The sequence below is a fragment of the Hylobates moloch genome, unplaced genomic scaffold (assembly GCF_009828535.3).
Source record: "Hylobates moloch isolate HMO894 unplaced genomic scaffold, HMol_V3 SCAFFOLD_405, whole genome shotgun sequence".
Lineage (NCBI taxonomy): Eukaryota > Metazoa > Chordata > Mammalia > Primates > Hylobatidae > Hylobates > Hylobates moloch.
Genome location: NW_026652680.1, coordinates 7,209 through 17,219, shown reverse-complemented (window position 1 = coordinate 17,219; position 10,011 = coordinate 7,209).

Genomic DNA, 10,011 nt, shown 5'->3' with positions numbered 1-10,011 from the left:
AACCTGAAAACAAAAAGACATCCAGAAAGCCCTCTTGTTCAGGAATGAAGATAGGAAAGGAAATTATTTGGTCAAAGTGAAGGCTCAATGTCCTGTACAAGCAGGTGATTCACCCCAGGTTCTCATCTCTCCTATACCAGTGCCTCTCCCTGGGTTCACACCGATCTCCTATGGATGTAGACGGGGCTTCCTGCACCAGGTCACTCTACAGCCCCTGCAGCCTGAAAAGGGGCAGACCAGCCCTGTTCAATCACAAGATGACGTGAGCCTCATGGGAATCCAAATGTCTAGTCATCACATTAAAAATACAAAGAGAAGAAGTAAATGAGTTAAATAATTGACTTTATTTACCTAGCATATCAAAAATAATATCACTTTCATATGTAATTTAAGTACAATTATTTGATACATTTTCTCTACTTTGCATGGCTATTGTTATTATTTTTTGAAGAATCTTTATGTGGAGATTGTGTGGCTGATGGAGATGTGAATGGGTTTCCTGTTGACAAGGGTGGGATGTGGTGGCTTTTTAAGTGTCAACTTTGATAGGCTGAAAGAGGGGTGAAAAGAATGATTTTTCTACAGGACATGGAGGGTGGAGGTGGGCAGTGTCCATCCTGCAGCTCAGCCTGTGGGTGCATCTGTGGTCCCTGCACGGGGTGAGGCTGCTCCTCCTGCCCTGGATTTCCCTGCAGGGAGATCTGACTCCAACTCTCCCTCAGAACCCAGAGCACCTGGCGAGTCAGGCTCCCTTTTCGTTCCATACAAATGCAAGAAAAACTCAGGTCTTATTGGGCATTTGGATACTCACAATGCTAATTTAGGAATAAACGGGTGCTTTCCAGTGTGCAGTGACCTCCTGAGGTCCCTCATGACCCATGTTGGGGACGGCTGGTGATCTTAATTTGGGTTCCCTGGAAACAGACTCTGAGATGGAAAACTGCATGCACAGAGGATGTGAAAGGAGCTGAGGGAGGCAACACCGGGTAGGAGACCCCGACCCTCATTGAGGCCTCAGTCTTTGCTACAGGGAGCTGTGGAGTGGGAAGGATTTTTAGGTCCTCCTATGTTGAGGCAGAGTTTTGAGATCTTGGCTTCGGGCAGTCATGAAACCTAAGCTTGCTGAGGAAGGGCATAAACCTGGAGGAGGCAGTTTTCTGTGCTGAGCCACACTTCCCAGTGAAGGCACAGCTCTCAGCTGCCACAAGCTCCCAGCAGTGCTGGGTGGGTGAGCTCAGAAGAAGAATCTGGGCAGATCCCACAGTGTCCACTCCACCGGTTTTTCTGTAGAGAATGGCACGACCTGAGCTGGGCAGTTCTGGGGACTGATCCAGGATATTCAGGCCCAGGACTGGCTTGTCATGACCTATGGAAATCCATTCAATCAGGCCCCATTTCCCTAAGTCACAACTGAGTACCCAAACCCCAGTACATCCTGGTCACCTAATTCGTAATCCACTCTTGACACCGCCTCTTCAGAGTCTGCCTGGAGGGCTGGAGGGACTCAGATCCGAGGGTCTCAGGTCCAGGTGAACTGGGCCAGCCCTGCTCATGAATTTGTCCACAGTCTTCCCGGCTGGAGGAAATGTCCCATCCTGGTAATTTCCTCTAAATGATGGATCGTGTCATTAGGACAATTGTTAACTATTTCAGTGAGAATAGTTGAGTCATTTATGGAACCCCTCACCCATGTGGAGTCATCAGGACTTCTGGTCTCATTTCACCCATGGTGCTGATGCTTCTAGGCCATTACCATCCCCACAGTAGACCAGCCATTGCCATCCTCAGCTCTGCCATTGTTTATTTATTTTTCCCATCAATAATTTATGTATACTGGTAAAAAGCACCAGGATTCTCTATCCAATGTGGTTTTCTGGTGTTTTTACAAGTTTACATGAAATATTGATGGGAAATTCAACTTTAAGCCCCATGGTCTCTGTGAGCATCCCAGGGACACAGCCTTTGCATAGGGTGTGGGCTCCATAGGATGGGTGGTCCCTGGTCCCTGCAGTGAAGTGTATCCTGTCAGTGAGCCAAAGACCACCTGGTGGCCAGAGCTGTGGCCTGAGGCAGGTGAGAATCCCCTTCCCTGTGGAGAGCATCTCCTCAAGGAGGCTGCGGATGCCCCATCCTGGAGCCAGGGCCCTGAATGCACCACCCTACCCACCTGAGACTCCCCAGAGCACAGGAGCTGCCCCCAGAGCCAGAGTGTGCCTGGAACTGGAAGGAAAGGCAGAGGAAGAAGGGGGTGGGGTGTCTCTTGAAGTGCCCAGGATTGAGGGCTCAGATCCTCAGAATGTTGCTGAACAGAGAGGGACAAGACCCTGAGAGTGGCAGGAGGCTCAGGTAGCCATCCTGGGTGAAGGACTCAGGCCCTGGGAGCACCATCTCCTCACACTGTGTTCCCCTCCTAGAGCACCTCGACCTCGGGGCATCTCCCAGGGAATCCCAGCCCTGTGGGAGCTGCCCAGGCTGACAGCGGTCCCAGGTGCCTCCAGCTGCATTTCCCAGGTGAGGCCCTCATGTTCCCCATCTCCTGTCAGTGTCCTGGGTGAACGCTGTGTAAATCTAGCACTCAGGACAGGGTAACTGCAGCCCAAGGGGATAGGATACACTTTACTGGGCTTCCAGACCCAGGACTGATCCTCAAACACCTCTTGAGCCTTCAGTGCTGGCCTCCCTCTTGGGCTCCTCCTGGGCAGCCCCAGATCTTCTGGCTGCAGCTCTGCTGCCCCCTGCTGGTCAAGAAGAGGGAACCCAGGAGCTTCCTTCCTCCAGGTGACCCCAGGACACCTGACGCCTGGGAGGTTGAAAACTATGGAGTCCAGCCTCAGTCTGTGCCATATGTGAACCCCTCTGGCTCAGCACAGAGAGGTGGCATATATGGTTGCAGGGAGGTGGGGCAGGTGCAATTCTAGTAACTGAGTCTCAGGTTGAAATGCTCTTCTCTTCTATGGTTTTTGATCACAGAATGGAGAGTGCAGGATAAACTGTAGATCTTCTGTTTAAAATATAAGTCCAGTGAAATGTGGTCATATCCACATGTACTCCTGCTTCCCGTGTATACTGAACACAAGACTGATTTTCCCACCCCAATAAGAACAGCTGCACTGTAACTGGGAGCACCTGATGTTTCTGTCACCAAACCTCAGTGTGTACTTGAACCATCATCGCCATCATTGTCATGGTATTTTTTCCATTAATCATAGGAACAAGAAGATTAAGGTAGAAAATTATGAGCATAACTAGGTGGAAACTTTCTGTGTTCAAACCACAAACGGGAAACTCTATAGCATTCCCTACAACTGTGGTTTTATCAGCATGGTTTTATTTTTCCTTATAAACTTAAATATTTATCAAAAGTTAACATTTCAGTGACTAAAATTGATACATTTCTTCCCCAAGATTTTGATCATTTTTATGTTTTTGATGTGAAACTGTGCTTCTTATTGCTAGAAGGCCTTTTCTTTCCTGTAGGAATAATAAAAATTACTTTTAATCAACACTAGGCCCCTGTTGGATCACAGGCCCTAAGTGGATTCCTAGGCCCCAGGTGCACATCAGGAGCAGGTGTACAAGCAGGCCCTGGGTGGACTTACCTGTGTACAGGTGGGGAGCTGACCTGGGGGAAGGGTGAGCAGCCAGCAGCCCAGGGGGTTCTGAGTAGGCCTTATGGAAGGAAGGGGCTGAGGATACGGAACCTTAAAGAAGTGACTTCACTTCCTTGGTGATATACCCTCACAGAACTTAGAACTCTGGCAATCAGGCACCTACATCCTAGAGACAGCCCCGCAGCCAGTTCCCTTGGTGGGAGATGCTGAAGAGAGCAAGATGTTCTCATGCTGCATCCGCACATCTTGAGGCTCCTGCTTCAGGAGGGCCCAGAGTGACAGCCTTTTCCCATGATGCCAATGCAGGCTCATTCCTCACCCCAGGCACCTCTGGCCGAAGGCGCCCCCAGGTACCACAGGACAGCCCTGGGCAGGCCCTACGAGGCCAGGCCTCACTGGTTATCCCATCCAGGCCACATCTGTGCATTGTCCTTGGCCAGCTGGAGCCTCTGGGTTTCCTCCAGGCACAGGCACACGGTGAGGGGGGCCTGTAGTTTTGGAGACTTTGTGGGAGCAGTGTTTTTGGACTGGAATTCCTTTAATTCAGTGAGGCTGATTCTGTGTGTGGAAATTCCAGTGGAAAGTGACTGATATTGGTGACTCTTTCTTCTTTTTCATCTCCTGCTCAGTGTGCAGCAATACAGGACCTTCCAGCACCAGCTGATGAGCCAGTGCCAGCACTAGGGGAAGGGCCCCCTTCAGGGACAGAACTGGAGCTAGAGGCAGCTGCAGAGCCTTCCTGGCTCTGCCCTGGTCCTGCCAAGGGCCAGCCCATTAAGGAGCTGCCTGACATCATGGCACCTGCTCTAGCCACTGGCCTCAGCCCTGGGGCTGAAAGCATGGCTTAAGCAAGAAGTAGAAGAGAACAGGTGGCCAGCACAGCCCCAGTCAGCAGCTGCCACTCTGCTCTCAGCCCTGGGCACTGCGGGAGGCATGGAGGCAGAGACCCGGGTATGTGGCCTGGGCTCCTCTGACTCACTGGAGTCAGCAGTGAGTGGTCAGCACATTTTGTGTCTGGTGAGGGCTTCCTTCCTGGTTCATAAACGGCCATCTTTGTACTGTGTCCTCACATGACAGAAGGGATGAGGGAGCTCTCAGCAGTCCCTTTGATAGGGACACTGATCCCATTCACGGGTTCTCTGCTTTCATCACTTAATCACCTTCCAAGGCCTCGCCTCCAAATCCCATCACATAGGGAATTAGATTTGAACACATGAATTGGAGGGGACAGTAAGATTTGGTCTGTAGCATCAGGGCACTCTGAGCCCTCTGCACTCACAGGAAATCTCTAATCTTCTGCAAGTGTTTGCTGGTCCCCTCTGGGCTTAGGGAAATTTGTAATTGCCGCTCTTGATTCAGCTCGGTCCAAGCTTAAATTTGACATTTGCCCACATAACTTGTTCATGAGACAGAGGGAACTTTAGCGGCAATTGACCATTTGGAGGTTTACGGAATCCATGGAGGAGGGCTTGGGATCTGGATGAGCAGAAGTGGAGGGAGGAGAGGAGGAATGTGCAGAAGGAGAGAGGGCAGAATATGAAAGGGGAAGAGGACCTTTGGATATAAGGGTCAACTGAAGGGCAAGGAAGGTAATTTTCCTTGCATTGTAAACTCGGATCCCGTATCATGTCAGCATCACATGAGGCATACATTTTTTCAATGCATATTCCTGGGTTCTGGAAATGTTGATTTCAGAAATCTGGAGTTTTGTCAATTTATCTGTATTTATCATAAAAATTTTGGATAATTCTGATGAAATTAGACCACAAAGCAGAGCTTGACAACCACTCGTTTGGGATGTGTATCTGGAAGACATTTGATTATATGAAATAATCACAGAAAACTGAGGAGGAATCGTTTATCTAAAAATGCTTGCACATAATTCAACTCTTCCTATATATGCAGTTTGACCATACATTTTGTCTCTACAATACCAAGACTGGAAATGTGCGGAAAGTCTTTTAAAAATCAAGTAGATGGAGGAAAGGAGTTGGAGAAAAAAAGACAACTGACAATTATCTGATAAGAAGAGAAGAGAAGAGAAAGGGAAGGAAGTAGCATATTTTTGTACATTATTTGGTGACATCTAAATTATAAGCTCAAATTGTGTTTCTAAGAAAGCAATAATACAAGTTTTCAGAGTGTAGAGGGTGTAGTGCCAACACTGATTTGTTGGGAAAGAGAAGTGTACTCTGTCTTGCTGCATAATGTGAAACAGGCTCAAAAAAAGGGTCAGTATTTAAGAAGTGTTTGTTTTATTGGTGCTGAATTATTTTATCTCATACTTAGCTGAAAATGAAAGGGCTATAAAGTGCTTAGGTTGAACACAAAGTCCTCTGCTATCGGTAACATCTTCAGGAGCCGTATTAGAGGAGGGACAGGTAGCAATGGTGGAGTGGATGGCTCTTTGCTTATGTATTAAGCCAAACAGTATGGCATATATTTTATTAAGAAATCTGTTAAAATGAAGTAAACCTCTGGTTCTTGTTCTTAATAGCACACTATTTGCTATGGCAGCAAGAGCAAAAGGCTTAAGTACCAACTACAAACATTTTCGTATAAACAAAACAATGTGAGCATCCATATATGACAGTAACTCCTAAGCCCAAAATATTCTTAACTGAGATTGAAATCATTTTCTTCTCATCTTTATCACTTTTTTTTCTTTTTGAGATGAAGTTTTGCTCTTGTTTCCCAGGCTGGAGTGCAATGACGCAATCTCGGCTCACCACACCCTCCACCTTCTGGTTTCAAGCGATTCTCCTGCCTCAGCCTCCTGAGAGGCTGGTATTACAGGCATGAGCCACCACACCCGGCTAATTTTGTATTTTTAGTAGAGATAGGGTTTCTCCATATTGGTCAGGCTGGCCTCGAACTCCCTACCTCAGGAGATCTGCCCGCCTTGGCCTTCCAAAGTGCTGGGATTCCAGGCATGAACCACCGCGCCCGGCCTACTACTTTTTGGGTGTTAGATAACCACTGGACTCAGGACTTCGACTAATGTTTCTTATCTTTGCTTTCTTACTAATTTTTGTGTCATTCATTTCCTGATATTTTCTTTGATACCATAACACTAGACTTCGCACAACACTGTCTGACTTCTCCATTTGGACATCTGTTAGGAATGTCAAAATTAATAAGTCCACATGGAGCCACTGATACTCCTCAAACTTGCTCTTCCCCATTGCGTTTAATGGCAATTCCCATTTTATAGTTTCTCAGCTCAATATTCGTGGTGTCCACTTTTAATTCTCTCTGTCACTGCAGCTCTGTCATTCTCTCTGTGTATCTGTCTGGTTTTCACTCTCTCTTTCTCTCTCTCTCTCTCTATAACACACACACACACACACACACACATACACATACATTTTTTCAGATCTGACATGTATGAAAATCCTGCCAGCTTTACCTTTAAAGTGAAGTCATTCCAAACTGTATTTGCAAATTCACCTTCCCACCCTCACCACTTGGTGACTATAGTACTTAACCTCCCAAGGCCAAACCTCTACTGCAGAAATTTCTTGAGGAAATAATGAGAACTACTATACATTCTTATTTCAAGGGCCCTCAAAATACAGGCTAGCCATATTCTATATGAATTTAAGCTTCTATCATCACCCTATTTTTCAATCCAGTCTCCACACAGCAAGCACAGGATGCAATTAGAATTCCAAGCCATATCACAACACTCCTGTTTTACAGTCCCTGATTAATTACTTCTTTTTTCCTCATTACAATTTAAGTTTAATGAAGCTGGGCAACTTTGCATGTTTTTCCACTGACCTATCTTCAGAGCTGGAGATCACTTGGTGCAAGATAAATGATCAGTAAATATTTTCAAATAGCAGATTCAATTATAAATAGTTTTACTATAGAGTACACACTGAGACTTAAAAATCAAGAAAATAGATTCATCAAGAGAGTTCTGTTTTGATTTTGTTATCCTTTGATTAGATTATCTGTCTTAGTATAAATTTCAGTGTGGGAAGCTGTAAGCGTTTTCTACATTTTAAAATAAAAGACAAGGAATTTAAATATCTGCTCCTTTTATTTAAGGGATAAAAAAGACAAGCTTATCTTTTAAAATAAATTTTATATATGTATACACAATCTAAATTTATTTTTCTCTCTTTATCCCTGAATACTTTGTAAAGGTATTCATGTCCTCATTTTTTTGAAATCCACTTCAATGATAACATTTTAAAAGATATTTGCAACTTCCTTAAGAATATCTTGGTGTTCCACTGAACAGCTTGCCAAGTAATACATTAGCAGTACAACTTTCTCATAGTGCTTTAATTTGTTTGATTAAATTTATAAATTTCCTACTCTCAACTCATAATTTCATTTACACACAATACATCCTACTTGATCTCTGTGGGGTGTTCATACCATATATTTACTATTGAAAATGGTTTGGATATCTGAACAGAAATTTATAATTGTATTGCTGGTTAGACTGTTCCATAGAATCTCTTTCTCTTTTGGTTCTGTTGCTTATTGATTACAGAGTGGCTCTGGTACTGTAAAGCTTGAAATATTTTCTTTCTTTTTTTCTTTCCCCTTTCTTCCTTCCTTCCTTCCTTCCTTCCTTCCTTCCTTCCTTCCTTCCTTCCTTCCTTCCTTCTTTCCTTCCTCATCCTTCCTTCTCTTTCTTTCTTTCTTTCAACAGGTTTTGCCCTGTTGCCCAAGCTGGAATGCAGTGGTGCTAACAGGGCTCACTTCAATTATTTTTTAAACAGAAATATATCTAACTTATATTAATCAAATTTCTTTTCAATGTAACCGACATTTCTTTTAAGTGATGAATTAAATATTTACCATGTTTTAGCCTCAACAGTTTACCTTCTGCAGCCTCAACTTCTCTGGCTCCAGCAATCCTCCCATCTCGGTCTCTCGGGTAGATGGGACTACAGGCGGTGCCACCATGCCTGGCAAAGTTTTGTAACTTTTGGTAGAGATGCAGTTTCATCATGTTGCCCAGGCTGGTCTTGAGCTCCTGGGATCAGACAAAACTCGCAGGTCATCCTCCCAAATTGCTGGGACTATAGACTTGAGCCACCATGTCCAGCCAAAAGGTTGAAACATTTCCTAAGTTTGAAAACAAAGTTCATATTATTTAAATACCCGTTACTTAAAATTTGGAAGACATGTTAACATCGTATAAACCCAGAGCCTGCATTTTTAGATTAGTAACCTGTAGACGTTTTTCATTCCTTCTAAAGTTAAAACAATAAATATTTTGTACTCAGATAATTCTTGATAACAGAAGGTAACTATTTAATTTTTCACTTAAAAGAAATGCAGTTACTTTGAAAAGACATTTGGTTAAGGTAAGTTAGATAAATTTCTGTTTAAAAAATAACTTAAGAAAAATAATGCTCAAAGAGCAGCTGTCATGGCATTTATCCCAGAGAGAGGAAGTTGATCTTGTTCTGCCTGTGATAGCAAATGTGTATGGATCAAGATTATTCTATAGGGTCATAGATTACAAGAGAGCATAACATTTTATTTTAAAAATGAAGACAATTTTTGGTACATGCATTAAATGTAAGAGAATGAACAAGCAGTTTAAAAAATGAACTTTTCATGCTCACTTTTGGGGGATATTATGGGATACAAACAAGTGCAGAGAGCAGTGTGAGGAATAAAATTCTCATCCTGGCTTAGGAATAAAATTTTCATCCTGGCTTAGTGTGGGCAGAACCTCACAGTCTCTGAGGAACCCCACGATGTGGTATGGTTAGGGCATGGCCCCCCAGTATAAAACGTGTTCTCATTTAGTGAGAATTGAAATAAAAAAAATACTACTAACCTCAACACTGAATGATTCGTTCATCATTTGATAGACCCTGTGATTTTATAACATATACAATTGTGTTATCATTCTATAAGGTTTATGATTTGTGACATTTAAAACCAGAATAATTTCAAATTTGAAGTGAAAGAAGCCCTTTAAAGAAATAAATTTCAAGATACAACCCCCTATCTATCTATAACAATATCATCTATGATATTGGCCATTTTCATATTGCAAAAAGCAAGGGTGTTCTTCTAGGCCTTCTAAATGTTATAGGATCACGCAGACATTGACACAATGGCAATAGACACAGATAGATGTTAATATTGTTTGGAAAACAGTTTCATTTCTAGTGTGATGAACAAATGACTAAGGTGTTGGTGGTCTTAGGCATTATTTCCCACTAGGGTCCATATTTTTGCACGTGAAAAATAGTTACTAGAGGGAGAGCAAAAACAGAGCGTTCTCATTGTTCCCAGAGAACTGAACTAGAGAAATATGAAGTCACCTACCTTCACCAGCATTTGCATTTTTTGTCTTTTTGACACATAGCCATTGCAGCTAGGGTGAGATTATATCTCACTGGGGTTTTGATTCTCA